The following is a 27,669-nucleotide window of genomic DNA, read 5'->3' on the forward strand; positions in this document are numbered from 1 at the left end:
TATAGGAAGAGCGATCGGGGAATTGCCCTCTGGCAGCTGCTGGTTTTACTTCCTTTTTTGAAGCACAAGTTACCGGATTCACACACCGGTTCAGACTCCAGCTCTTCAACACTGACTCAGACCCTGCTCTGTGTAGATCGCAAGGGACATGCGTGTTTTCCCTCCTGGTGATTTCAGGCTGTGGAGTTCTTATCAAAGGTCCTGAGATTGGTGTTTCCCCAGGGCTCACGGCCAGCCAGTGTCTTCAGACTACAGGGGTCTCTGTCGCGTATCCATCATCTCCCACTGCAGCAGACATCTCCTGAAGTGATAGCCACTGGCCTCCCTATTCCACCCTTTACTTTGTCCTGTGGAAGTACCTAAGGTTCTAAATGCAATCAATCGGCAACCATCAGTAACTCCTAAATTAGGTAGATTTTCTCTGTTCATTCTTAGTTGCTTAAGTGGGAATGTAAAATCATCTTAGCCAATTTCTTTTTACACAATCTCACATTAATGGCACTTATTTCGTCCGTAGTATGTCACATTATATAATCCATGCTTGCGAGCAATGTGAACAACCTGAGATGCCTTTACATTTGGGCTCCCCCTACTGGCCCTCAGTGGTACTGTCTGAGGAACATTCTTCCCAAGAACCTTGAAGCTTCAGGAAAGGCCCAAGAGTGGCCGAGGAGAGCGGAACGGGACTGGGGCTGGGCACCAGGAAAATGAGTGAGACTGGACTATAGTACAATATGTCTTTATTGTAACTGGTTAATTCAAAGTCCTAAAGTGTCTTCAGCATTTCTGAGTGATCTGACAGCAGGAATTTGCCGCAATCAGCTGAAGTATTCCTGTCGGAGCCCAAGGATAGTCCAACCTTGGTGTGGACTCTGGAAGAACAGTATAGCAGCCTCCTGGGAAAGAAAGGTGTGGAGGACACACCCAAGGGAGAGTGCTGACTGCAGGTTGGAACTGGCTGCCTCCCATGGAGTTGAGGAGCTGGGTTTCCCTGTGCTTATGAGCAGAACTCTCTGTGAAAGACACATTCATGTTTCTAACTTTCCTTACACAAGACAGAGATGAGAACATTTAATACCCAGCCAATTCTTAATGATTTTACCTTTCATACGGTGCACAATAACTTCAAAACTGTAGTCTAGTCAGCACACTTTGACTTGAAATTTGGTGTTACCAAGTTAGTCAATAAGAAGGTCTATCCAAGGGGCCAATGAGATGGCTCAGAGGGCAAGGGTGCTTGCTGCCAAGCCTGAAGATCTGAGTTCAATGCGTGGAACCCACATGGTGGACTCCTGCATGTTGTCCTCTGAACTCCACATGTGTGCTATGGCACGCTTGTGCCCAGACCTGCCTTCATGTGCACACAAATGAAAGTAGAAAATAAGTTAAAAGAAGGGTTTATGCTATTTGTGACAAAAAGACAAAAACTTGAATTAAAAGTAGGAGAATGAGTGTATCTCTTCCTCGGGCTCACAGTGCTCTTCCCATACATGGTTTGTAAGTCTGACCTTTACTTCCCCGGCTACCTCAAGCGACAAAGTCAATGAGTGATTACGATGTGTGTGTGCATGTGTGCGCACACTATTTCAATAGTCATTTCTCTGTATGTACACAGATGTGTTTCCATTTGAGATAGTCATCAAAGTGTCATTAAGGAAAGGCTCCAGGAACTATTAATTAACTAAAATAATGCTTTCCTTGCATCAAACCGACGGGGACATTGCCTAATTATCCTTTTGTTATGGGCTAAGTGCTCAGTCGTTTCCCTTCCGTGAACCGGGCAAAGCCATGGTTTTCCCTCAGGAGCATGCTCATTCTGTCTTTGAGTTTCCTTCATTCCACTTGAGACTTAACTGCGGCTTCCGTCTCCTGAGAAACTGTGGACAGATGAGAGAACACGGGAACGTTTCCACAGGACTGGAAAGTGATGACTTTTAAAGGACAGAATGGGTGTTCGAAACGTTTGGGGTTAAAGTGAGTTATCTGAGGACGCTAAAGGTCCAGAAAAGTGACTTTTGTCCCATGTTAGCCTCCCAAAGGACAGGCATTGCTGGGGTGGTCCCTGAAGGCACACATCCCCCTCTCTCTGTGGAACTTCTGGTTTTGTCATAGGCTGGCTGGGCACCCACAACTGCTTTGACTGGATTTCTCCAGGAATATACTTTGGCCCTCTTTGACTGCCCCTTATGCTTCTCCCAGTCTGTGTGGTTAAATGAGACACACCTTCACAGCTAGGTATGGTGGTGCACAACAGCTGTAATCCCAGCACTCAGAAGGCAGAGGCAGGGGGATTAAAAGTTCAAGACCAACCTGGACTATACAGTCTCAAAAAACAAACAAAGCAAATAGCATGAAATTCTGCTTCCTGGTAACCGGAATACAGATGACTGGAGGAGAGAGCATCCCCTGAGTTCTGTGGCTGTGAATACAGAGACATGAAATAAACACCCTATCTTACTCTGGAGAATCTCTGGGAGGCAACCACGACGGCACCACATGGAGACTGTGTAACCATTCTTATTAGCATAGGGATTCAGCCCAAGGCTCTTCCCAATCTTCACTTGTAAAAGTAAAAAGTATGGATCTATAAGATGTGACAAGGAATTCTAATTCAAATACATGTTCATAGTATTTGCAATACAAGCAATTAGAGGTCAGTCCTGCAGTATAATGCTCATGTCCCTTTTACCAAGCTATATTGTTCCCTCAGAGAGATGTCATTAATGGGGTTTTAACAGGTTGAGCATCCTTTATTTCAAATGCTTCAGACCCAAATGACTGTAGATTTCTTTTTATTTGGGACTCTTTGCTTCCTCGCAGTGAGATATCTCAGGGAAGAAATCCAACCTAAACAGGAAGTTCACTTATGTTTTACCCATGTGGCTTGGATATAATTCCATCAGATCCTTTGCTGTCTGGGCTGTGACTGCCATCCATCGAGTGACATCAGGTGCGGAAATTGTCTCTTGTGGCCTCTCCTGCCTGGTCAAGAAGTTCTGGGTTTGAGAGTATCTTTCTGAAGTCCAATTAGGGATGCATATGTGACTAGAAAGTGGGGAAGAACCTTGAGTGTGGCTTTGAGCTTTCTTCTTTGAAGCTGCATATTCTGTATTTTATTGTCTTGATGCTTTTTTCAGTTGAGGCAATTTTTGCTGGGAACGCCTTCAGTGAAATGCTCTCTCTGTATTTGCTCTGGGGTTAGTTCCAACAGTGGCACTCCCCAGCCATTCAAAGCTGTGCCTCCTTTCAGAAACAGAATAGAGTGTCTTCTTTAATGTCACTTGGAATGCTCGAACAAATGTAGCAAATGAGAACAAGTAAGAAATTGTAGCATTTCGGAAGCCTTCTTAAAGACACTCCCTGCCATCATGCCTCTCCCCGGGTCCGCCGTTGGGCATAGCCAGCTGGTTGTACTCAGTGAGTTCCCCTTCACTGAACAGCAAGATCTCCCTAAGGAGTAGTCAATAGCCCAGAGGTGGCTAAACATTGATTTTCTATATACAGCGATGGCCACACAGCTGCATTCTATACCGGAGCACATAACACAGACCTTGCAGCCAAACACTGAACAATCAACTCATTCAGGAATGCCAGAGTGGGCTCTTTCTGTGAACGTATGGGAAAGCCCACTAAGGCTCCTCATGGTTAGTAGTAGGTGGAAAAGGTGATAAAGAACTCCAGAGGTTCTTTTTTGCTTGTGCGGTTTTCTGCTTGTGCATTCTTTATTGAGTTTAGTTTTCCAGTCTGTCGTGTGGAAACAGACAACAGACTGAGCTGTCTCTCAACCTTGAAGTCTCTGAGCCCCTGTCCCCACCCCACCCCCATCTCCTTAGAGTTTACTGCAAACCATGAGGGCAAACACTATAGATGAGGTGATGGGCAAGTTGGAAAAAGCAGAGATCGTTATCTGAAGATTTCCACAGAGGCCCCAAGCTGGGGCTGGGATGTTTTAAGAATTTCCCATGAGCTTGTCAGACTGGCTCCAAGCTGACCTCAGCTTTTCAAGGGTTCTGCACGGCATTTCTCATCTTTGATGGAACACGGGCAAGTGGGGAAGAAAACATATGGCTTGCTACTAAGAAAGGCAACATGATCTAATTCGTGTTAGGTGGAGCGTTTGTTTGTTGTGGAGAAATGACTCATAAGCTGACCAAGAAAGAATGGGTGACAGGGATTTGCTCAAGTCTCCATCTCTACAAAGCTCACAGTGCTGAACAAAAATCCTTTCTACGCTAGAAAGCAATTGACCTGGGGACTGACTGAGAGACAGCCCTGCAAAATGCCCACACGGGATTCCAGGGGCTTCCTCTGTCCCCAGGTCCTGCCTGCCTGATGACAGCTATAAGTCCTAAGCACTCGGGTCTCTCTGCCCGGTGACAACCTCTCACCTCCTTAAACCCTCAGCAGTACCCACAAACCTATTTTTTACTGAGATACGGGACTCTGGGATGGTGATACGCATAGCACTGCTTGAACTGTGTGGACATGAGTGACACCAGCTAGTTGGGTCCTGCAGCCCCCAGTGCTCTGGCAAACCTATGATGATAGTGTGAATTCCTGTGATGCTGCTTGGTAGGATAACATACATATCTGCCCATTGATACTTGGAATTCATCAATTAATATTTGCTTTCAAGGCCTCCTGCACCTCCTGAACATGATCCAAGCCAAGGGGCTGGACCAGAGTTCTAACCAAATGGAACTGGTTTCTCTGAAAGACAGTCTGCCACAACGAGGTAAAATGTGATGATATTGGTCAATCTAATGCCCTAATGAGATCTGTCAACTGCAGCTACTCCATTAAGGGGAAAAATAGATTTGTTCTTGTCAGTTAAAATGTGTATAAAGATCCAGAATCTGATGGCAAGACCATATTGCTGAAGATATCACACACTGAAGTCACAGAACAAGGAGGAATCAAGCTGGTACTCACCTGGAACTTTTGTCCCTGTTGGCTAGCTTTCATTATGCTGGAAGGTTCTATGCACTGCACTGGAGGTAAAATGTAGTCACTGACATGGCTCATCTCTGGACCCCTGTGAGCTGCAATAATGACTGGTCTGTCAAAGTGTGCAATATGGATGCAATATCGGCACTACTGTGGCTAAAAACATGGTTCAGTGGTTAAGAGCACAGGCTGCTCTTGGAGCTAGCCTAGGTTTGAAGAAACCTAGTACCCATGTGGTGGTTCACAACTGCCTGTAACTCCAGTCCCAAGGAATAGGATGCCAACTTTTGCCTTTTGTGGCTCTAGGCATGCACATGGTGCACATATGTACATGCAGGCAAATACTCATACACATAAAAACAACTAAATCTTTCTTTAAAATTAGTGGCGTTCCTGTTTTGGGAGTCACCAATCATTTTCAGATTGGAGCCAAGGCCTCTCCTATCAGTTAGATCCCAAACATGACGTTGCAAATGGGGCTAAGAACTTATGGCTGGATAGGCCCTAGGGGAGAATTTCATACGATTATCTGATTAGATGGACACAGTATTAAGCAACCTAATGATGTTTTGCTATGCCCATAGATCATTACCTCCCTTCCACTCTCATCAGAGAAGCTTCTTCTTGCAGTAGATGGCAATTAATACAGAGACTGCCATCTGGTCAATGTGCAGAGAATAGTAGACTATGGAGTGCTCAGCTCTAAATGGAATATACACGTCACATGTATGTTATCCTACTAAGCAGCCCCACAGAAATTCACACTATGTTCTATGGGGCAGACACACTGTCTGTATGGAAGCCAGTCAGCCCAGAGACACACAAAGGAGCCCCGCAGCATCCCTCTGAAGTCCTTCTCTGTCTACATGCATTGTCTGTGTCCGGCTCCTGCCCATCAAATGGGAGATGGGGGTCACTCCACATTTGTGACATCAATTTTTAAGTAGGAATTTATGAAACAAAAAAAAGAACTAAGTCAAGAAAATTTCCTTGCTTTCTTACATTTGCCTAATGAACATATTTTCATTAAAAAAAGAGTAGCCCTTCATTTCCCTACAAAGGACCTCCAGAGTCCTGACAGACTTTCCCTTGCTGAGGAGGTAATAATGGGAAGGAAGTGGAAAATGTAGTTATTTGTGGATCATTGCCATCAGAATGGAAAGACCTCTGTCTGGATCAGAGGAGGGCGCTGCACAGGGAGCCTTTGCACTCTCTTAAGTTTTTCCTCTATATTAGGGATTTTTTTTTCTAGGCCTAAATGAATGCAGATGCAATAGAGACCCTATAGAGATTATTTTTTCATGTTCTTCAGAACTGTGGTATCTTTCATATCATTGCCATTTTGCTCTTTTTGTGCCAATTCATAAACAAGGATCCTAGGCACAGCACCACTTCTTGCTAAATTGACTCAAGGACAAAAGCCCTCTCAGGCTGTGAAGACAGTGGCTTCCAGTGCAGCCTGACCTCTCCAGTAGTAATCAATGTTTATGGCTGCTGTTACAGTAAAAATAGCAAAAGTCAATATTTGTGCTCTGTATCTGTCAGATAATAAACTTGGCTCTAGACACCACACGTGACATCTGTGTGCGGTACAGAGAGGCTGGCGGCACCCCCAGCCAATCTTTCCAGACAGTTTGTCAAAGATGGCATCGTGTTTGCACAGCTGACATTCTAAAAATCCCCCATGTATCCTCAGGAAAGCTCAGGATTTTTTTATCCTGTTGATTCTAGACTTTAAATTGAAAAAAAAAATTAAGAAAGGAAGAAGGAAAGCAAGCAAGTGAGAAAGAGAGAGAAAGGGGATGAAAGAAAGAAGAAAGAAAGAAAGAAGAAAGAAAGAAAGAAAGAAAGAAAGAAGGAAGAAAAGAAGGAAGGAAGGAAGGAAAGAAAGAAAGAAAAGAGACAGTAAAGAAAGTGAGCATTAAGAAAACCTAGAAAGATAAAATAACCATTCTGATGAAACTACCTAACAGTCCTAAATCAAATAGGAAAGTCCTACCATCCCAGCCACCCACCCCAATCTAAGGTTCTCTCCATGACTCTAAGACTCTAAATTGTCCAATGTCATTGTCCTCTTGCATAGTTCTGAAGAGAGTAACAGGGAAATGACAGGGAGGTTATAATGAGACACCCTAAAGTCACCAGGACCTGGGGATACCACTGAGGGCTGGGTTTCCTGTAAAATGGGAACTACCTCAGGTTTCTCTGTAAAGGGAATTCCTGTAAAGGGAATATTCATAGAATTGATGCAGAGTCACATGAGATAATGTTGGAAAGGACTGCACATATCATGTGGGAACAAATACTCTGGCTGTTGTTATCCACACACTGTGACTTTTCATTGACCCAGCATGGCTTCCTGTTGCCCTCAGCCTGGTTAGGTGAGGGACATGAATCACTGAACTGAATGAGGGAAATCAAAGTCCACATTTCAGCTCACCTGTGTGTTCTATTTCTTTACTATTTATATTAATCTCCAGTAGCCTGATGCTTATGTATTTCTGTCTTGTTTACTATTTCCAAGTCTTGATCTGGGCACCATTATCTTGCTTGCTGATATACTATGCAAATAGCCAAGTTGTTGACAAACAATACTCAGTAACTAGTTGTTAAACAAAAATTACTCAAGTTTTGACATGATGAAGTCATGAACTAGAACGGGAAGAATGAAGCAGGAAGATGAAGAAGAAGGCGGAAAGGGATACTGTGGGGGACTAGAAAACACTCCATGGGTGGCCAGAGAAGGGATGTCACAAAAGAAGTGCTCCTTCTTTAGGAGTAGATGGCACACTGTTAGCCAAGGGCAGGCTTCAGATATTATTTCTTTCCCATATTCTTTCATTTTCATTTGTCCATCCCCTTTCTTCCTTTACTCCTTCCTCTCCTCTCTCTCAGCCTTCAAACCTCTCTGCTCACCTTCATCCCTTCTTCGCTCAGCCCTCTCCTCCTCTTTCCCCCTTCACCTGGATTGTCTCTCTCTCCCATCCCCCCACCCCCACATTCCTCCGTCTTAAATGTATTGAAGCCTATCTCATTCCAATCCAAACACAATCTTTGTGTTTACTCAAAGATTTGGGGGAAGTTGGAAGGACTGAGAAAATAAGACTATGTACCAGGTAGTCATGCTTTTCCTTGTCGTCTACAGAATCTGTCACTTACTGAGAAAGAGAAGGTCACCCATTGCAACCAGTTACAGGGGAGGGGAGCGGGGCTGCAGTCATGTGGAGGACTGCACGGGAGCTGGGAGATGGTGAAGGGCTCCAGCACGAACATTCGAGACCAAATTCAAGATTCAGAAATTATGACATTTGTGTCCCCAGACTTGGGCAATAGTTCTGGAGAAAGAGCGGGATACCAGCATGGACAGGCTAGTGAGAGCTTCCTTGTTGGTGTGCAGGCGGACAGCTTTCTTCAATGTGCAAACAAGGGCTAGACAAATGTCCTTGGTGATTTTATGAGCATCAATTCCATCACAATTGCTCAACCCTCATGTCCTCATCAAAAAAAAGTGTACAATTACAAGCTTTTCATGCCAGTGGTGTTTATAATGGCCTTCAGATAAATATTTACCCAGTTGTCCATCCACTGATGACTATCGAAACAAAATGTGCCATAGCTATACAGTGGAATATTATTCAGCCACGAAAAGGAATGGGTTACAGACACATATTACAGCATGGATGAAAACACGTTAAGAGAAAGAAGCCAGATGTAAACCCATTGAGTGACACCGTGCACATGATGTTCAGGTGTAGTAGTGTCAACACATCAGGAGCATGTTGCCGCTGAGAAGACAGTTTGTTCCCCACAGTCCTAGAGAGGAGTGGGTACAGCACACCATAAGGAGGCCACATGGGAAAGCCCTGAAATGGCTCGGGAGGAAGAGGCTGGGGCAGTGTGGACAGCAGGCTTCAGTTTCCAAGAGGAAACTGACAAGGCAGAGTCACCAGGCTCAAAGCTACCTGGCTCAAGAATTCCTTAAGCTCTAGAACCTAAGGGATGTCTCTAGTTATTGGAGCCTATGCCTGTGTGGTTAGGCAGGGGAGCAGAGGCCTAGAGTACAAGAGAGAGCTCCCAATGGAAGTGATGGGGCCGCCTCTGTGGCTTGTTTTGTACTGGTTAAGCTACCTATGTGGCTAGGAAATGCTATTCTGGGAGGGGCAGCCCCTCTGGAATTGGCTAAAGTTTCACATACTGACAAGAACGGCCACAGTTGGTGCCCACAAGGCCACAGGTCTACAGGGACTGAAGGGAAGTTAGTGGATGTGGGAGACTGAGGTAGCTAGGAACTGGGGCTGGGATCTCCCCTGGGTGACAGAAATGTTCTGTGGATGGCTGCACCACCTCGTGAACACAGAAAAGTGAACTGTGCCCTGTAGAAGGGTGAGTTTTTCCAGGAAAGTGAACTGATCGTATTATCAGTGGGAAAAACTATATTAATTCAGGAAAAAATGTTTGAGGGGATGAATTTCCAGAGAAAGTAACTCTAGAATTTTTCTAAGTAGTCAAAGTAAAGAATGTTAGGCAAACAGAAGTTCTTTAAGAGAGCAGATTTTCTATTAATATGTATTTTTAATGTATACATTGTCAAAATCATTAGTTTTACCTAGAGGCTTGCAGACAAAAATGGATATTTCATGCTCCAGAATATAATGAGTGTGATATGGAATCAGCCTAGATATCAATCAAAGGATACAAATATAACAAAATGTGGTATGTATACACAGTGAAATACTATTCAGTCATAAAAAATAACAGTGACTTATTAATTCCATCAGTATGGATCAACTGGAGTTCATTATTCTACATTAACTAGACACAGGAAGACAAAACACTGTTCTTTCTTCTGATGTGAAAGCTAATCATAAGTCAATCTGACTTTAAAACAGAAATTATTAGAGGCTCTGAAGGGTGGGGTGGACTTACATATCAAAACCCATGTCAAAAGGCAAGCACACAAGCATAAACCAGAGGAAGAAGGAACAGGTCCTAGGGAGCCACAGCCCAGTAGGGTGACTTGGCTCACGACACTTATTACAGATCCCCAGAGGGGTGAGGACAGAGGGACACGGCGTCTCCAAGTAGAAGCACCGGGGGGGATAGAGCTGCCAACCACCTCCACTGCATCATTGCACAGTTCACGTGTGTAGTGAACGATCACAAGGTCCGCACAGATGTGTACAACTGAGACAGCAGTTCATGAAAATGATGGACAATAGGTCAGGGACACAGCTCGGAAGGGAAAGTCCTGGCCTTGCGAATACAGGGACCTGAGTGTGAGCTACAGAGCCCACATTTAGAAGCTTTGAATGGTGCGCCATTGTCATCACGGTGCCAGGGAGGCAGAGACCGGCATATCCTTGGGGTTTGGTGGCCTCTCAACCTAGCCTGTTCGGCAAGTTTTAGGCTAGGGAAAGACCCCACCTCCTCCCTGCCAAAAAACAAAGAGAAAATGATGAACAGCTCCTGAAGAAGGACACCCCACCCGAGGTTGTCTGGCCTCCACATGTATACAGAAAAAAACATAATAGATACCTACTGTCCCCTAGTTTTGATGAAAACCTCCATGCATCAAGATACCGAGCTCTCCGCTTCACCCAGCTTCAAAGGTGATGTGTGCCATAGTCCTGACAAAGCATGACATTGACTTTGATACAAAGATTGCCTAAGTCATTCATCTCAGCTTCATGGTTAAATCAAACCTTACTTGGTTCCCATCCTGAGACTGAAGAAAAGGCATGTTCCCCTCTAGTGGACATGGGTCTAGAGCTCCTGGCTTGCAGCTGGAGAGCCCAAGCCAGCAGTGTGTGAAAGGTGAAGGAGATGGGGCTGTTGGGTTATAGGCATGGTCCTGGATTGGGTCAGGCATCTCAGTTATGACAGGCAATAAGATCTGCTGTTGACTTAAGCTAATTTTAATTGTGTCTCCTGTGATTTGCAAACACACAAATCCTAAATAGATCTCATCATGTGCAGGGGGTGGGGGAGATTAAGTAATATCACCCACAGACAAGAACCAAGCTGGGGTTTGCAACTTGCGCCCTGGGTTAGCTTTTATCAGAGCACACCTACTCAACTCTTTTTTTTTTTTTTTTTTTTTTGGTTTTTCAAGACAGAGTTTCTCTGTGTAGTTTTGCGCCTTTCCTGGAACTCACTTGGTAGCCCAGGCTGGCCTCGAACTCACAAAGATCCTCCTGCTTCTGCCTCCCGAGTGCTGGGATTAAAGGCATGCGCCACCACTGCCCGGCCTGCTCAACTCTTAACGATGCTTTTCTTTGAAGTTTGTTATCTCTGATATCTCTGACGGATTTTTAAGCCAAGGTTGAGAAGAGCAATGCAAATCACTTCACAGTCATCCAGCTAAAGTGCAGACCAAGGAACCAGGGTGATTTCCTGAAATAAGCCGAAACTGCCATTTTTGTTTGTTTGTTTTAAAACCCGTTGAACAATTTTCCAGCCAAAACACACAGATGTTGGAACTGTTTTGTGTTTTTAAAAAAGAAGAAGAGGAGGAGGAGAAGGAGGAGGAGGAGGAGGAGGAGGAGGAAGAGGAGAAGAAGAAGAAGAAGAAGAAGAAGAAGAAGAAGAAGAAGAAGAAGAAGAAGAAGAAGAAGAAGAAGAAGAAGGAAAGAGAGAAAAATAATGAAGTCTCTTCTCTGCACAAATGACTGTAACAGTCCTCTGGGTCTTGAAATCATTTCTGGATGTCAAATATTTTGTTCTGTGTGACTGTCTAGGCACTTATCTTATTGTGGTCATCTTTGTCTTTTAGAAGATATTTGAAGGGAAAAACGAGAAAGAAATATGTCTTTCTGGGCCCAGCCGACTAGCCCTAGGTGTTTGTTGGCAACCCCTCGCCGTGGAATTGGCAGCCCAGCTGTTGAGGGGTTATGAGAAGACAGACGGGAGAAGGCAATTTATCAGCTCGCTGGGTGATGGGTTTGTCCTAATGTTACCATTTCCCTATGGTCATAATAGCCCCCTGCACAGCACACCTGGAATAATTTAACTCACTTTGACCGATCAGTTGAGAAATGATTCGGGAAGTCTTTTCTGCCAGGAGCTGGATGGATTCAGTCTGAGATAGCCAAAGAAGGCTGCCAAGGCTGGCCATGGGCTGACATATCACTGAAGGGGGTTCACTGCCATCCACACTGGGACCAAGGCAGCCTGGTCCCTGAATCCACCCTAAAGCAGATGCGAAGGTCACAACGCTGGGGAAAAGGTCAGGGGTTATTGAATGTCCTCTATTCAATTAATTACCACCCTTTAAAACCCATGGATTCTCTTAGAGCATTTGACTTCCATTTTCGGGAGACAAAAGCAGGCTGGCATTAAATGGTAAAGCTCCCCTTAGAAGGTGAGTTGCTGGGGTCTCCAGTACCCTGGGTCATCCGGCTCCCTTCATTTCTGCAGCCTGCTTGAACACAGCAGGTATCTAAGCATGCAACCTCTACAGAAGAAGGCAAAAAGAACTGCTGGGGATTAACTCCTCAATTAAACAGCCCACATCTCTGGGTCATGAATAAACCTTGGTTTTCATTAGGACCAGAACTCATTGCTCATTGTGATTGTTTTAAATACGGATATATTATTATTTTCCTTTTGACTCATGGATGAATCCCTAACTTCCAGCTTAGGAGTCTCCCATCTGAACGTGATGTTTGAAGTAGTAATGAGCCCTAAACGGATTCTTTATCTTTCTCACAAATGGAGAATGTTTCTTGCTGTCTCCAGCCATGTGTTAATGGTTTCTCAGAGGTCACCTGTACTGATAGATCTTTTGAATTTCCCTTGGAACACATGTGGTTTTAAGCTAGATGTTAATTGGAAACATTTATAGTGTCAAACATTTGATTAATGCTCTTGGTTTTAATTGAAAGGAATAAGCATTTCTTAAGCCAAGTCCGCAAAGTTAGGTTTGAGAAAAAAAGGTTCCCAGAATGGCTTAGAAACTTACTTGAAAGCCCAGTGATAATTTAAAAACAGTTCTCATCATTTTCCAGCACCCTTTTCTGAAGCAAATATTTTGGAAACAATTATTAGCCCTGAGATAACTGCTGGGGAGTGGAGTGGCGGGTGTTAGTAAATGCAGGTGATTTTCACTGATGGCCTGCGAGTGCTAACTCAGAAGCAGAAAGTGTCTGCACTGCCCTGTGAGGCTTTGGAAGGATGCAAACTCTGACCATGTGTAACCCTCGGAGAAGAGAGCATCGGGGAGAGCGCCCATCTTGTCTGTTGAGGGTCCCTCTGCCTGGCCAGGACCCTCTAAGTGGAAACAACTGGCATGTGGCAAGAGGATCAAACAGCGAGAAGGTCTCTAGGTGTGAGCGGTCCCGAGCCGAGTTCAGAGGAAAGTATGTGTTGACTTTAATTTTTGTTCATAAAGAGCACAAATTGGGTCTCCAGATGGTGCCCTGTAGACATAATTACCCATTGCAATAAATCACATGCCAGTGACACAGCAATTATTCTTGGGCCTCCACCCTCTCTTGTCAGGTGCTGGGGAGACGCACCCAGACAGTCTTTCAGGTGTTCTAAAGTGGTGATGTGCAGTCCATTAGGGGCCTGAAAGGGGGATGCTGCCATTAACTCTTTATTGTCAACTGAGACAGATAATGGGTCCAAGATGTAGCCTGTTGCTGAGACACTAATCCTCACTGCTGCTATGGCTCTCTGGATAGTAGAGAGGAAGCATGGGGGGAGGATTCAAAGCCACATCTACCTGCTTGCTACAGTTTGGGATGTAGACATTCAAGTATGAATTGGTTCTTTGATTTCCACACCCGCCACCAAAGGATTTGGTTTGTAACTCACTTTCCTCACCAAATCCACAGCTTGTTTGGTCGTTGGGAAAACATTTATGCTTCATCTTTTTATTCATTCAACATGTGTATAGTTCAGCATCACCCAAGCTCTATCAGTGTGGAAAGATATTTAAAACCCCAAGAGCATATACATGAACCCACCTGTGCCCTCAAGGAGGCTACGTGAATGCTTGTTTGAAAAACACTGACTTAAAAATGTAGAATTCTATTCCATGAAAATGCCAGACCATGCAAACCATCCAATGCAAAATAGTGTCAGATTTTGTCTGTATAGCAAGTAAAAGCATGTTCTGATATTTTCATAGAAGCTATTGAAAGCATAAAATTAAAATGGGTTCTTTGAGCGACTACTGTAATATATTGAATGATTCTTGTATGTCAAATACCATAAGAGACCATGATCTTGGAGTGTTCTCTGCCTTCAAATAGAGGGAGGACCAGAAATCTTCCCTGTGCTAATGAAGCTGTACATGCTTCTGAATTGCTGGTTCTGTGAAATCACGGGACCCCCCCTCTCTGCTGCAGACGATTGCAACAGGAGTGAATGGTTGTGTAAACATTAGTGGGAATGTTCTAGATACAGACAATAAAGAAACAGGCATAGTGGCTCATGCTGGTAATACTTAGGAGGTGGGGGCAAGAGGATCAGAAGAGTAAGGTGATACTCAGATACAGTATGAGTCAGAGACCACACTGGGCTACATGAGACCCTCTCTCAAAACAGAGAAACAAGTAAGCAAAACTATGTAGAAAATTAGGGTCTCCTTTCAGTATTGACTGGTGCTCCCATGAGTAACCCGAAGGTGTTCTAACAAAGTACTTTAACTTAGCATCTTTAAAGAATTCATTTATTCTCTGATAGATTCATACACACACACACACACACACACACACACACACACACACACACACACACACATTCTGATCATGCTCATTCCCTCACCCTCAATTATTACCCCTACTGGCCTCCTCCCCAACCCACTTTCGTATCTTTTTGTTTTGCTTTTTTTTTTTTTTTTTTTTTTGAAATGTGATCCTCTTGGATTAGCCAGGGCCACCCCTGTGGTTGTAGTGTAGCTCTAGCTTCTGGACCATGATTCACTGGTCAGTGTCTAAATCACTGAAGATCACAATTTCCAGATCTCTTGGGTGGAGATGGACCCCCGAGCCCTTCCCCGACCTGTTACTGAACATTTACCACCTCAGTCTCAGCAGTCATCACATTCACTGTGAGTTCATGAGTGTCCTGGATACGTCATACCCATAAGGCAGCATTTCATGGCCTTCCTCCCTGTCATTCAGCCCCATATTTTTCCACCCCTTTCATATTATGTTGCTTTGTAGTCAGAAGGTTTCTCTGGTCTTGCCCCACCCTGTGGTCCTGCAGCCACTTATAAAATAATCAGTCAGAGGCTTATATTAATTATAACTGCTTGGCCATTAGCTCAGGCTTATTACTGACTAACTCTTAGATTAAATTAACCCATAATTCTTATCTATGTTTAGCCATGTGGCTTGGTACTTTTACTCAGTTCTGTCTTGTCATCTTGCTTCCTCTGTGTCTGACTGGCAACTCCTCATTCGGCCCTTCCTCTTCCCAGCATTCTCTTATTCTATTCACCACACCTATACTTCCTATCTGGCTACTGGCCAATAAGCAATTTATTAAGCCAGTGTGCAAGAGCATTATCCCACAACATTCCATGAGCTTTGGAAGGAGCGATACAGATGTCCTATTTAAGACTGATCACTCAATGGTCACTTGTTCTCAAGACTTTGACCAGTCACACAAGTCTCTCTGCATTAACCACCATCTGTACAGAGAGATACTTCTTCAGCCAGGGCTGAAAGCAGCACTATCTTACAGGGATAAACACAAATGTTTAGGAGGCAGTGTGACAACATGTCCATTTAGTAAAGCAAAGGTAGCAGTTTCTCCCCTAGTGCCTATGACCTCCTAGCCTTGGGCCTTTGACTAGTTCAACAATACTAGGCATGACTTTCCCTCCTATGGAGCAGACCACAGATCCCCGAGGTGGTGTGAATGAGAATTGTCCCCCATTGCCGTGGGCATTTGGACACTTGGTCCCCAGTTGGTGGCACGATTTGGGGAGGTTTAGATGGTGCAGCCTTGCTGGAGGAAGTGTGTCACCAGGACACACTTTCAGATGAAAAAGCCTCACCTACTTGCAGTTGGCTCTCTCTGCTTCATGTTTGTGGTTCGTCGTGTGAGTGCTCAGCTTGCCGATCCAGCTGTCCTGTCTGCCACCTGCTACCATGCTGTCCCTACCATGTATTCTAACCCTCTCGAACCGTAAACCCAAATAAACTTTTTCTTCCCCGAGTTCCCTTGGTCATGGCATTTTATCACAACTGAAAAGTAACTAATATACTCCCATAAGAGCCCTGCCATTATTACATCAATAGGTACACCTGTCCTAGAAAGGTATTATTGTCCCATGCAAGATCCAAAGCTAGGAAAGACCATTGCTGACTTTCATTCCCTACCTGTCTACATAGAAACTTTCATTATCAGTGAGGAAGCTTCCAGATGAATTCCAATACAGCTTTCTCTGTGTTCTGTATTCCAAGATGTGAGGGGTCTTCAGCAACAGGGTCCTACCATCCAGTTCTTGTGATAGCCAAGAGCAGTGGTCATAACTGTGTATTTTTTAAGACCTATATAGTCTTCCTTGCCAACAACTTCTAGGGAAGTGTCCTTCATCCATAGCTTCTGGGATCAGCACCATCCACCCAAACATAGTACTTCCATTCAGGGGCACTTAAATTGTGTTTTCCAATTAGCTTATAAACTAGTAGATTTTAGTGTGGTCTCTTCATATACTTTGCATCTTAACATAATTCAGTGTATTTCCTGGTGGTTCTGAGGGCCATCAGTCTAAAAAACAGAACAAAATAGAAAGAATGAACATATTAAAAGGTGGATTTATTGGTTTGATTTATACAGTATAATCTGAGTAGTCTAGCAATGGCTGTCTGCACCCTGAAGGGGTTGAGAACCCAGTATCTGCTCAGACCATGAGGCTAAATGTCTCTGTCTCGGCTAGAATAAAATATAGGCTAAAGATTTTAAATTTCAAGTGACAATTGGTAAGGCTGAATGGCATTTGTGAAATTGCTTAGTCTTTGATTTCAGTTTTCTTTTTATTGTGTCTGGGGTGCAGCAGTTTCTGAAACAGTCTCCTGTACTGATGCCTAGTCCAGTTGACTTTGATAAACAATGATACAAAATAAACACTTCACTCAATATGCCTCTTCATCTTCACCAGTGTATAACACCATACACTAGAGGAAGGAAAGACAGAGATCCTCAAAGAGAGATGGAGATGAGGAAGCCGTACCTTGCAGGAAGTAGGAGGCAGGCCACTTCTAGCTTAGAGGAGTACTGGAAGAGAAGAGTGACTGATGTTGGACAAAGATATCATACACTAGCCTCCCCCATCTTCACGGATGTATGAAGGGAAGATGTTAGACAGAGATCTAGTATCTTAAGGCGAGGCACAAAAGTCAAAGTGAATGGCGTGCTTTCATAGTGATGCTTCTCTAGATGCAAGGTCTTTGCTGGTGTAGCACTGATGGGTGGATAAAAACAAATGAATGAGCTTGAGCCAACAGTGAATATGGAATTTGCCATATGTGTGTATATGTGCGCGCGCGCGCACACACACACACACACACACACAGGATTCTAGAATATTCTGCATCCCTGTGACAAAATGCTTAAAGGTTCAAGGAATTCACAACCTTTGGATTTGAAAATATTGAATATTAGAAATTGATTGCAGACATAAAGAAGCAAGGCCATACATGGTCTACAGTTCTTGGAACCTGCCAGGTAGCCCATATGGCCAGTGCTCACAACCAGCTGGACCAATAACTATGAGGCCAGCACATGATCCCGATGCTTCTTCCTTGTCATGAGGTGACGTAAGTTTCCCTGTATATATAGACAGACATGTCTGGGCTGGAACATGAAACCCTCAATATTTGAACACAGTCTCCAAAAGATAATTAGAAGCTTCATCCCTATTGGCTAGCTTTCATAGTGCTGGAAGGTTCTATACATGCTACTGGATACACCTCACCTCCCCAACTTTGTATTCTCTCTTATTTTCAACCTATCACTTCTAATTTGTGTTACTCGAGTGTTCTTGGATGTGGAGCATTCCCTGGAGCTTGGTTGACTTATAAGGGATCACATCCTTAAAATCAGCAAAATGCGAGTCTTAATGCCCATCCATCCCCATGCTGTAATTTTGCCTGGCTTAAGCTTGTGCAGGTCTTTCATATGCTCTCACAATCACTGTGAGTTCATATGAGCAACTGCCCTGTTGTGTCCTGAAAACACTATTCCTCTGAAGTTACCCACCGCCTCTGGCTCTTACAGTATTTCCACCCTCTTCCATGGAGATCCCTGAGCCTTAAAGGGAGGGGTGTGATAGAGATATCCCATTGAAGGCTGTGAACTCTGCATTTTCTTATACTATGTGTGTCAACCAGTTGTGGGGTTCTGTGTTAATTGCAATTTACTGAAAGAAGAAGCTTCCCTAAAGAGGGTTGAGAGATGCACTGATCTCTGGGTATAGTAGTAAGTCATTGGGAGTCATCTTTATGCTATTTCCCTTTAGTAAACTAATACTATTAGGTTCTCCCTTGGGGTCTATGACTTACCTAGACTCTTGGCCCAATTAACAGGGCCTAGTATGGATTCCATCTCAGTCAGTGGCTTTAAATCCAATCACAAATTGGTTGGTTACTCCCATGTCATTCATGTCACTGTCTTAGTCAGTGGTCTATTCCTGTGAAGAGAAGACGTTTAACCAGGGCCTTTCTTACAATTTCAGAGGTTTAATCCATTATCATTATGGCAGGGAGCATGGCAACATACAGGCAGGTGCTGGAGCAGTAGCTGAGAACTACATCCCCTGTAGGTACACACACACATACACACACACACACACAGAGAGAGAGAGAGAGAGAGAGAGAGAGAGAGAGAGAGAGAGAGAGAGAGAGAGAGACACAGACACAGACACAGACACAGACACAGAGAGATACTAGGGCCAAGTAGGTATTTGACACCTCAGAGCCACCCCCAGAGACACACGTCCTTCAACAACCCACATCTGCTCCAGTAAGGCCATATCCCCCTAATCCTTCTAATCTTTTCAAACAGTTCCACTCCCTGGTGACTAAGTATTCAAATACATGAGCCGATGTGGGACCATTCTTTTCTAAATCATCATAGTCACTAATGCACCAGCCGTATATCTTGACAGGACAGCCACAATTGTAGCCCACAGGGTTTGTAGTTGAATAAGATTAATGATTACTTTTCTTTAAAAAATAATGTAAAAGAGTGATGGAGGTAAGGTGATCAGGCACCGCACTGCAAACTTCCCGTGAAACTGGGTATCTGTGTGTGTCTGTTATTGATGACTGCCCCGTTTGTCTGTTCTGGCAGCTGTAACGGGATGCTCTGGACTGGAAGGCTTATAAACAGCAGGACGATATGGAAACGGAGAAATGGAGGACTAAGGTGCCTTCTCTCTGCATCATCACAGGGTGGAGGGAAGGGCAGCCCTCCCCATCTATGCAGTTGCTGATCCCTGGCATAAAAATGCCACACTTGCAATCTAACTCTCTCCAAGTCCCCACCTCTCACTGAATACCATCACGCTGGAAATCATGTTCCACCATATGAACTGGGGAGAAACACAAGCATGCCCCCTTCCTGTTCTTAGGTCCACTGAGTTAGGTGTTACAGAAGCATATAACCACACAGTTAGTTGTGGATGAAGAAAGAAGCAACACATGCTCACTAGGAACAGTCTCACCTGAGCACAGAAGTCTGCAGAAAAACAGACACAGATCTGACAGAGAGCCCTACATACCCACAAGAGCTGCTTGGAGAAGCTCTCTTGTCCAGCAGGCAAGCTGGAGAGCTGTGAGTCATAAATATACAGCCAAAGAAGTGAGCTGAGACAGCCTGGGTAGCCCTCCCAGACAACAGCTATGATCTCACTAAGAACAGTCAATAAAAAGCTATTTGTCTTTTTTGCCTCCTCCCAACCACAAGCCGACAGGGGGAAGGAGGGCAGTGGTGAGGGAGGGATAGAGAGGCTGTGTTGAATAGACCACCCAGCCCATCACCCCCAAAGTCACTGCAGCCACAGGCCTGGCCACCCAAGCGGGAGGGAGAAGAGTGAAGGTATTAAGAATGAGATGAGAGTCCTTATATAAACTCCATGGGGTCTCAAGGATCCAAATGAGATACTTCAAAAAACCAAACGGGTCTAAAAAGTTACAGTATCAAGCTGAGACACCATTAAACATGCCCTTCCCAGAATAGAGAATGTGGCCAGAAAGGTAATTAGAAAAAAATAAATGTGTTTCATGTTTGTCCCCCACCCACACACACAAAAAAAACAGATTTTTCAGTAAAATGCCTATATTAGGCTCATGAGTCGTACATCTTTTGGTTGCTTTGTAAAACTAGATAAAGGGGATCATTGTAAGACCCAGTGCCTTGGCGGCTCTCAGTAACTTGCTAACAGCCTCCTCCTCCCTTTCTTCGAAACACTTTCTCTTATCTTCTTACCTGAGATGAAACTACTCACATATAAATTTAAAGACATAGTCATTTGCATAAGCTCTTAATATATTATCTTGCTATGCATATGCATTTGTGTCCATACTTGTATAAAAGAAGTGGTACCTCACTGTCATCCTGTCCTCTGTCCCAGAAGACAACACTGCCCTCTGCCTGGGTCCACAGACATTAGTCTACAGTTGTTAAGAGAATAGTCAAAGTAGACAGGGTGTCCTGGGACCCAAACCATTCCAGTCGAAGTGTAGAACTGCTGATGAGCAGTCTTTTGAGAGATGGACGGTGAACTCGGTCAGGTTATGTAAACATGGAACAGAGGTGAGAGAGTGAAGAGGCCTTTTACACTGTTGGACTTCCTCTCCCCCTCTCCTTTTCTCTCTTCCTTTCTTCTCTCTCTCCTCTCTCCCTGCTCCTTCCTTCCTCCTTTCACTCCGTTCTTTCTTCCCTCGTTCATTCCTTCCTCCTCTCCCCTGCCTTTTCCTTCCTTCCTTTTTTCCTTCCTCCCTTTTTTCCTTCCTTCCTTCTTTCCTTCCTTCCCTTCCTCCTCCCTTTCTTCTTCCTCCCTTCCTTATTTCCTCTTTCCTACCTGTTAGTAGACTCCTTCCTTGGGAAGATGCAAACAACATCTACCCTTTGTATATGGTCCCAGGAACAAACCAAGGAATACCTCACAGTTTCACCAAAGTTTGCTCAGGGGAACCAATGAGCTTATTTGGCTGTCCTATAGATCATGAATGAGGGGATACTGCAGGAGCGTGGGTGACCTCAAAGAAGCTGCCCTAGAGAGTCTTCACGCTGTGTGGATGATGACTTCCATGGCTGCATAGATGGAGTCCCTTCAGATAGCTTTCCCCAGCCTGTCTTCACTGCCACCTCCCCACTTTCCTAGACCCTCATTCAGTTAGGGCAGTTAGGATACCATGTCATTTAAATGACTGAGAGGAATGAGGGTCCGGTGACCCACCCACCCTAACCTCCCCTGACAGTGCCTGCTCCTGATGATCTCTTGCAAGCAAGAGCAATGAACTGAGGAAAGCGGCTGTTTTGCCTGCAGGACAGAGCTCTATAACAGTACCCGATTTCCTTTGCTTTAAATACTAACTAACAAGCGGATTTTCTACAAATGGAACCTCACATGTGTAAATTCCATGTGTAAATTAGATAAAGGCAAACTTGTTCTGGTGGAAGCAGTCACGTGGATCCCAGAACTCTTCTTGTTTGCCATGCAGAGCTATCTCCTCCAGAAAACCAAAACAGTCCCTCTATGGAAACCACAGTCTGAAAAAAATCGAATAAGGCATGCTCTGTGCTGTGGGAAATTGATACAAGATTTGGAGCAGGCTGGTAGTGGCTCAATAAGCCATTTCATAAGGAGGCAAATGCTAGGACAGGGCAATGGCACTTGGTGAGGAGGCTTTGCTTGGTGTTATGCTGCTGAAACCAGAACCCTTCCCTGTATTGTTCCATGTTGGATAAGCCACAGGAGAAAATGGGTGAGGTTTGGAAGGCGTCATGAAACAGCCAGCCTGGTCCTGAGATGGCTTTGAGGCACTCCTTGAAGGTCATTCATGTTACAGTGACCCAAGGATGACTCCAGCGCCCACTGCATTCTCAGCAGCAGTATCAGCTGCCCACTCGGGTGTGACCCAGGGCTGCTGCACACAGTCACCTCCTTGAAGGTGGCTGCTGGAAGGAGCAAGAGGAAAAGCTGGATTCCAGGACACACTTCAGCCCTGTCACAGCTCTTGCTGCTTCCTGGGTGCCCACTCTGCTCTGAGTTCAGATTCCTGCTTCAGAGGCAGGGGCAGGAACAAGAGCATCTGATGCACACAGACTGTTTCTTAGAGGAGAGCCCGGTCCCCGTGATGAACTCTCTTCCACACTCCAGTGTCTCCTCTGACAGAATCCCAGGGAATTCCTTCACTCTAAGATAGCATGTCTTCCAATCGGAAATATCCCTTTGGAGATAGAGGCTTGACTCAAAGGTGTTAACTCTCTCTCTCTCTCTCTCTCTCTCTCTCTCTCTCTCTCTCTCTCTCTCTCTCTCGCTCTCTCTCGCTCTCTCTCTCGCTCTCTCTCGCTCTCGCTCTCGCTCTCGCTCTTGCTCTCGCTCTCTTGCTCTCTCCAGTGGAATCTAGGATCTTGTGTAGGCAAATGCTAGGATAGACAAATGCTCTACCACTGAGATCCATCCACAGCCCCACTAATATCTTTAATAGGGATTTAGGAGTCTCTGCCTCTCAAGAAAGAGAGATGGGGGCAAGGGGAGCCCTGAGGTTTCTCAGGAAAAACCTGGACCAATAAGCAGATGGGTGACAATGACGAAACTCCAGAGACTTTCTATAGTAAGAAACAGAGAGAAAGAAATGGGTATGGGGACAAAGGGAAGAACCGGGAGGACAACACAAGACTGGAAGGAGACAATACCATGTCAGCAATGGAGGAGAGCTGAAGGAGGAAAGAGTTGGTCATTTGAACATCTTAAAACATCATCTGCAGTGTGCAACAGGAAGAGACCAGGTTTCTGAGAACAGCTGCTGTGTTAGCAGGTCCCAGGCAGGAACCAGTGTCCACCATTAGGCTTCCAATATTATACCATTCAGGAACTGGGACTCCCAGGACCACTGTACTCTTCTCACCTCAAGGGCAATGTTCTAACCATTTAGCTTAGGAATGGTATCTGTCTGACTCCCAAGAGCAGGAAAAAGGCAAGACATTATACCACAAGCATGGTGGAAAAGATATCATAGAAATCTATCTGCTCAGTGCTTAGGAAAAGAGGATCTCTTTACGCCACGTGCTGCTGTTGTACACCGTGGGCTACTTTATTCCTTTAGTCCATCGATAAATTCAGGTCCTGGCCATGCAAAGTTCTCCCCATTGGATGAATGGGTTAGACTAGAAAGGGCTTCCAGGAAGCGAAATCATTGAAAATATGTCTTTGTTTCAGAATCATGCATAAGAGCCATAATCGAGAGCATCTCAAAGAAGAATAAAGAAGGTGCTATTAGATGGATAAAAGAAAATCTGTACTTTCCTTGGTGATCGTCCACGTGATTTCCCACCCAAGTCATCCTTAACCTTGATGCTTATTACCCATCAATTATCCCAACATTCCCCAACTTTCTCCACCATCATGCCTGACAGACAGCATGTGGGACCCATTACCACAGGTACACTCAGCATCACCCCTGGGCTTTCCTGGTGACTTCTTGCTTTTCTGTCAAATTCAAAGCCATGGAATGGAATGGAGGTAAGAGGTAGCCCACCCCTCCCTTTTAATAAAAATAATCTTTAGTCTACTCACATGTCTGAAAAAAAAAAATCAGGATTCCCATGTACTACCGTTAAGACACCATCAGGACTGGAACATTCAACAGTTACAAGACAAAAGATTTTGCCATAGCTGAAAACTGGTTGTAGGTAAAAACAAAACAAAACAAAACAAACAAAAACCTTCCCACTTCTGCCAAGACTTTGGAAGATGGCCTATATTATCCATGTAGATACCATGGGGTGTCTAGAAGATTGAAAGAATCCTACTTTTTTTTTTTTTTTTTTTGAGATAGGGTGTCACTATGTATCTCTGGCTGTCCTGGAACTTACAAGGTAGACCAAAATGGCCTGGAACTCACAGAGATCCACCTGCCTCTGCCTCTGCCTCTTGTGTGCTGGGCCTAAAGACTTGCATTTTAAAGTGTTCTTAGCTGCTTTGGTAATTAAGCTTCCTAAAACACAACCACAGCTCTCGCTGACATCTTTAGGAAACTTCATAAGCACCTGGAGAGAGGGGGTGAAAATATTGCTTGTCTTGCTAATGTGTGAGTGACCAATGGAGCACGGGCTGGCGAAGCTTATGCATCTTGGCATATGTTCCTGTCCAAACTCCCATAAAACTGTCTATCAAAACACCCACGAACAAGAACGTATGCCAGGAGGAGAGGTTGGTGGAGTTCAGTTCACACCTGTGGGTCAGCTCCATGCGTGCTCTCCTCCTCTCACACCTGCAGAGGAATTGGGCTCTTAGGAGGTAAAGATCAAACACAGTTCACAGCTCATTTTCTCCAGCCTCGGGAACCATGGCAGGAATGCCCTGGGCCTCAGTCCGAGGGTCTGGTGTTGTGTCTGGGATGACAACAACTCCCTTGGAGATCACACTGCTTGGGCAAAGGAGACTGAGGTGGGCATGGGACAAACAGCACATGCTTTAAGATGTACAGAGCCCTGTGTTTTTAAGGGGCTTAAAGAACTTTTTCCATATGTACCTTGGGGGGGGCATGCTGTTTAAACAAAAGCTGGCTGCAGCTGTGTCTGCCTTCTCCGCTAGTGACATAATTCATCTTTGGGTAAATAGTCCTTTTGTTTCAGCCATGTTTGCCCTTTCCCCTCAGAGGGAGAAAATGAAGACCCATGGGCACAGCGCGGATGAGTTAGCATGAGTGTGCATACTGCCGTATATAAAAATTCCCAGTTGCTCTTAAGGACATCATAGAAAGCTTTGTTTTCCTCAGGAACTGGGAGAGAGAAGGCCTCGGGACAAAGATAAAATAAGAGCTATTTGTAGCAGTGACTCCCAAACTTGGCTGAACATTGGCATCGCAGTCACTTCAGAAAGTGTTAGCGAGCCTGAGTCCTTCTGACTTGGTCAGTTTAGGATCAGAGGTGTGCACTAGGAGGTGTGGAAGTCTGGTTGATGATTCCCTGAATGGGTTGCTAGGACCAAGATCCCTGGAAAAGTGAGACTATAACAGAAGGTTCTAAAAAGGATTTGTATACTGTTTGAGGGTTTGCCTGTTTTAGGAAGTAGTTAATATGTTTATAAAACTGGAACATTTAGCCTTAAATTGAGCATCGTTGGTATTTTTTTTTCATGCACACCCCATCCTTACGGCCTACCCTCTAAGATTACTGAATCTCTCCCACCCTCAAATGCCAGCCATGTGAAGAGCAAGAGAATTATATTCACACACAAATGTAACTCCAGAGAATTTGAAGAAAATACCTACCTCTGTGAGCTTCCCTATCCACCAGCACTGGGCATCAAACCCAGGGCCTCATGCATAGTAGGCAAGTGCTCTATGACTGAGTTATCCCCTTGGACCAAGCCATCGCCGACCATCTGTGCTCTACTGTTAAAAGAAGAAAGGATAACAAGAGGAAAACACTGATGGAAACTATCCAGACAGTAACAGTTAGGTTTCATAGGCTCCTGTAGGGAAGTCATGGCCTCAGTGATGAAAAGAAATCAAACAAACTAGATTAGCACTGCAGGGGGTGCCTGTCCAGGACTGGGTGGGAATGAGGCTCAGCATTGGCCCTTCCACTCTGGAGCCCCAGGATCGGTGATCTTATCTGACACTGTGGTGAAGTTCAAGACCAGAGTGCTGGAAAACCAAGCCCAAGGGCAGAATGGGGGTGGTACCTGGCACCTCAGGCAGACACTGCCATGGTTCTAATTTGAAGCAGATCATTCATTAATGCTCATGTATAGAGGCAAACTGATTTAGTATTTTATTCAACAGATCTCACTGTGAGTGGACATAGAGTAGAGAACACGGAAACCTTTAAATTGAAATAACTGACCACTGACAATGTCACACATGGCTCTGTTCAGAGCAGAAACACTGGAGCTATGTTCAGTCTTTGTAAAACTTTGGTCTCTGGGCAGGCCTGCCTCCTCATTTCCTAGCTTGCAGCAATATTTCCAGCACAGATGTACAATTCACAGAAGCAGTCTTTAAAACTTCAGAATTATAGGTTCTAAATGATCTTCACCGAAAATTTTGCCTGCAAGTGCCATGATATCCACAACTGCATCTCTAACTGTACTAGATAATCTAAATGAGACAGTGAAGGGTCCTGAAGCAGAGATCAGACAGGACGATGTCCTATCAACTCCACTTTAGAGCTGGGCGACCCCGGTGAGAAAACATTTAGTTCTTCCATCTTGTTTTAGTTTTTTTTTTTTTAAGAAAAATACTATTACTTGTTTCTGTTAGCACTAATATATCTAATTTTTGCATCATGTGTTATTTTTTAACCCAGAAGAAGTAAAATTCACCAATGTGATGCAACCATGGAAAGAATGAACGATAGAAAGACCCCTTTCTTCTGACCCCCTCTCTGTCTCTGGCCTCTCTCTCATTCTGTGCTCACTTTCTATCAGCATCACCAATGCTAATCACCACAAATGATGGAGGACACTGCTAGTTTTGCTCTTACTCCGTGAGACATATACTACATTTCACTGCAACTCACTCTGTTGAACACTGTCCCCCTAGGCTAGTAAATACTGTCACCTCATTTAGAAGTACACACAAAATCACGTAACTTATTTAACTGTGTGTGAACGGGTATTCACCTTATATTTTTGTGAAGGGATTATTTTTGTTTATTTCTGTCACTATAATTTTCAGAAACGTATAAATACGCCTACGCATATTGGTTGTAAAGGAGACATTTTAAGTTGTTGAGGTACAAAGATGAAAGAATTTTGTTTTTCAGGTGACCATGTTTAAGACATTCTGTCACATCTTGTCATTAGAGAAATATCCCGTCATGCTTTGCTAATCTTTGAGAGACCGCCTCATTTCTGCTCTAAAAGTTTGATCTTATTCACTGAGCACTGGAATTTCACATTACAGACTGAATTTTGCTTCAATTCAAGCAAGGTTTGTGTCTCTAACGGCATGTCAGTACTGGCCTGAGCCTGTGGGGCAGTGTAGTCCACCACATCCCCATTCACTTTTTTTCTTTGAACAAATGCTTACACATCTCTCATCATTTTCTGGATACCCGGATGTCCTGGGCATCTCACTTCAGTGCCCTGAGCCTTCATCAGGAGATGGCTGCCCTGGTATAGGGTTTTCTGTTATGTATCTTGTATTTTACCTTTTTGGTTGTGAGCCTAGCCTTTCATGGCTGAACCATCTCTCTCACCCTTTGGTTTTGTTTTTTAGATTATCTACCAAGAGTGCAAGACCAGTTCACTGTCCAAAGACACACTTAAGAAGACCAGTCCTATTACGAATAATGCTGATATGAACATAGTTGAGCATGTATCTTTGTGGTATGATTGAGCATTTCTTGGTTATATGCCCAAGAGTGGTATGGCTAGGTCTTGAGGTAGATCGATTTCCATTTTTTTGAGAAACCGCCATACTGATTTCCACAGTGGTTGTACAAGTTTGCACTCCCACCAACAGTGGAGGAGTGTTCCCTCTGCTCTGCATCCTCTCCGGTAACATAAACTGTCATTAGTGTTTT

Source organism: Peromyscus leucopus, chromosome 8b (assembly GCF_004664715.2).
Source record: "Peromyscus leucopus breed LL Stock chromosome 8b, UCI_PerLeu_2.1, whole genome shotgun sequence".
Taxonomy (NCBI): domain Eukaryota; kingdom Metazoa; phylum Chordata; class Mammalia; order Rodentia; family Cricetidae; genus Peromyscus; species Peromyscus leucopus.